Consider the following 3,039-nt stretch of genomic DNA (forward strand, 5'->3'; position numbering starts at 1 on the left):
AGAGAGCTGAGCTGGTAGGCGTAGCAAGTCAACCTGACCCCTATGCACACTCGCGCACCTTCCAAACGCCGAGAAGCGCATACCCTCTCTCTTCCAAGACAAGAAAGGGAAATGTGATAGACCAGGCCCCTGAATGAAGAAGGTCCTCGTAGCCAGCGGTTGAAACCGAGTTGCCCACGAAGGGGTCAGGACCAGATGGTGCCTCGGAGGTGGGAGTCAAAGCCACAGCCCCCCAAACAGCCGATGGGTTCTGGAAATGGCCCTGTGCCTACTGCTGGGGCCTGAAGGCACCGCCCCTTAGTGAACCTAAGTAAACCACTATACCGATGGCTCTGGGTAGAAAGAGTCCTCCCTAAGAAGGTGGAACCCTTGGCGAGCTCTATGCCCGATGCGAGGCTTGAACTCACAAACCGAAAAATCGTGACCTGAGTTGAAATCAAGAGTCCGACGCTCAACTGACTGAGTCACCCAGGTGCCCCTAATTTTTTATTTTTTAAAGTAATCTCTGCATCCAGTGTGGGGCTCGAACCCGCAACCCCGAGGTCCAGCTCCGCACTCTCCATTGCCTGAGCCAGCCCTGAGGTTTTCTCTGGGTGTGATGGGGTTTATGTGTTCTTGGGAGGGAAACCACAGATGAGGGGCCATCACACCGGGACCTATGACATCCTCAGGTGTCACTAGTGATGTTAAACTTGATCACCTGGCTAAGGGGGTGTCTAGCAGGGTTTCCACTGAAAACTTACTCTTCCTCCCCTCGTACTTCGAAAGTATTCTGAAGGAGGTACTTTGAGACCATCCAAATACTCTGTTTCTGCTGAAACAACTTTCACCTTAACTAGGCCTAGCGCGTTTGTGGGTCTTTCCCGTGGCAATTATTACTGCGCCGTTCTTTGTTTTCTAAATCTTTGTAATGTTTCTTTATTTTTGAGAGGGAGAGAGACAGAGCGTGAGCGAGGGAGGGGCAGAGAGAGAGAGAGAGGGAGACAGAATCCAAAGTGGGCTCCAGGCTCTGAGCCGTCAGCCCAGAGCCCGACGCGGGGCTCGAACTCACAAACTGCGAGATGATGCCCTGAGCCGAAGTGGGACGCTCAACCGACTGAGCCACTCAGGCGCCCCTATTACTGCGATATTCTAATGGTGATTTTCTATTTCCCACATTCCTTCTGCTATTAGGTTCTGCCGTGAAAAGAGAATTGCCTCTTCTCTCCCATTTACGTATTCATTCAGTCATTTATACCAGCATGGGCTTATGGGTATTTTATTCTCGGGTCATATGACAATGGGGTCGTTATTTTGTTACTCAGGCTATTCCACTTTTGGCCACAGACACCAGTTTTATGTTTGTTCCTGTGCCCCTCCCCCTTTTTAAAGCACATCGTTACCTTCTTGTGTTACAACACACTCCGGGCTCACCTTACGGTTTTCCCTGCCCCTGACCTGGGATCCACCCCTTCTTTCCAAAGGGTCCTCGGTTCTTTTATGGGAGGATAGTATTTGGAAACCGAGATCTGGGTGCCGAGTATAGTAAGGACAACTTTGTGAACACACTACTCTTTAAATGCAGTGTCAGGTCTGCTTTCTCCATACACAGACCCACATCTTCCCTCCCCCCTGCCCATCCTTTGTGCTGTTACTTTCGCGGTCGTACAGTTTACTTTCTTTCTTTTTTTTTTTTTACAATTTACTTTCAAACGTGCCAAAGACGGGGGCGCCTAGCTGGCTCCATGGGTATAGCACATAAGGCTTGATGTCAGGGTTGTGAGTTCAAGCCTCATAGTGGGCATAGAGCTCACTAAAAGAAGAAGAAAAGTTTTGGCAACATTTGGTACGTTGCTTTTTTTTTTTTTTTTTTTTTTTCCTTAGTTACCTTTCAGCACCATTAAGACTAAGGACATTTTTTGTCGTACTCTGCAGTCTTCCGTTTCGACATATCTTTGTGTAGGTCCGTGTTTCAGTCTGATGTCATAGTGCTTCTCCCGGAATCAATTCCCTCAGTGTTTTATTTCTGATGTCAACCTTTTTTTTTTTTTTTTTTTTTTTTTTTTTTTTTTTTAGCGTGCAAGGGGGGGGGGGGGGGGGGAAGCCGAGAGAGAGCATCCCAAGCAGGCTCCATGCTGTCAGCACAGAGCTGGGCTTGGGGCTCCATCCCACAACCCGGAGATCATGACCTGAGCAGAAATCAAGAGTCGGATGCTTAAACAACGGAGCCACCCAGGCGCCCCTGTGATGTCAGCTTTTCCCAAGGACATTTTTGTTTTGTTTAATGAGTGGTCTTTTGATAGCGTCTTGTTCTTATTTCGTGATTGTCTTCTCTAATCTGAGGATACCGAAAAGATTTTTTTTTTAACGTTTATTTATTATTGAGAGACAGAGAGACACAGAGCATGAGCAGGGGAGGGGCAGAGAGAGAGGGAGACACAGCATCCGAAGCAGGCTCCAGGCTCCGAGCTGTCCGCACAGAGCCCGACGCGGGGCTCGAACTCACGAACCGTGAGATCATGACCTGAGCCGAAGTCGGGTGCTGAACCGACTGAGCCACCCAGACGCCCCCCGAAGAGAGTTTTTTAAAGTTTTCTTCTCTCCACACCATCTCTGTTTACTCAGCTTCTTCCATTTGTTTATCTGTGTCTGTCTCAGGTGAACCTGCTTCTCTCAGTGAGTGGCCCTCCTCCCTCGGATGATATCTAAGGGCGGGGGACTAGCGAGATGGTTGGAAATTCTGTGTGTGTTGGGGGGGCAATACTTCGCTGAGTATGTTCATGGAGGAACCCTGGTATTTGTGTATCTTTTCTCTTGCTCGGGTCATATTCCCAGGAGAGGATTCTAGTCTTCCGCCAGGAGGGTGAAGGCCCATCCACTGGCTTTCTCTGGGCCAGCAATAACCACAGCGAGCGTCCAGAACTTAGATCAACAAACCATTCCCCCCCCCCCCCCCGCGGGAGCATTTTGTCGCTGGCGTCGTTTAGAATTCCTGTCACTACTCATCAAAAGCAGAACAAGTTCCAGTCATTCTGTCTGTAAATCTTCTTCCAAGGGGGG

The sequence above is a fragment of the Herpailurus yagouaroundi genome, unplaced genomic scaffold (genome assembly GCF_014898765.1).
Source record: "Herpailurus yagouaroundi ecotype Mexico unplaced genomic scaffold, PumYag 160, whole genome shotgun sequence".
Taxonomy (NCBI): domain Eukaryota; kingdom Metazoa; phylum Chordata; class Mammalia; order Carnivora; family Felidae; genus Herpailurus; species Herpailurus yagouaroundi.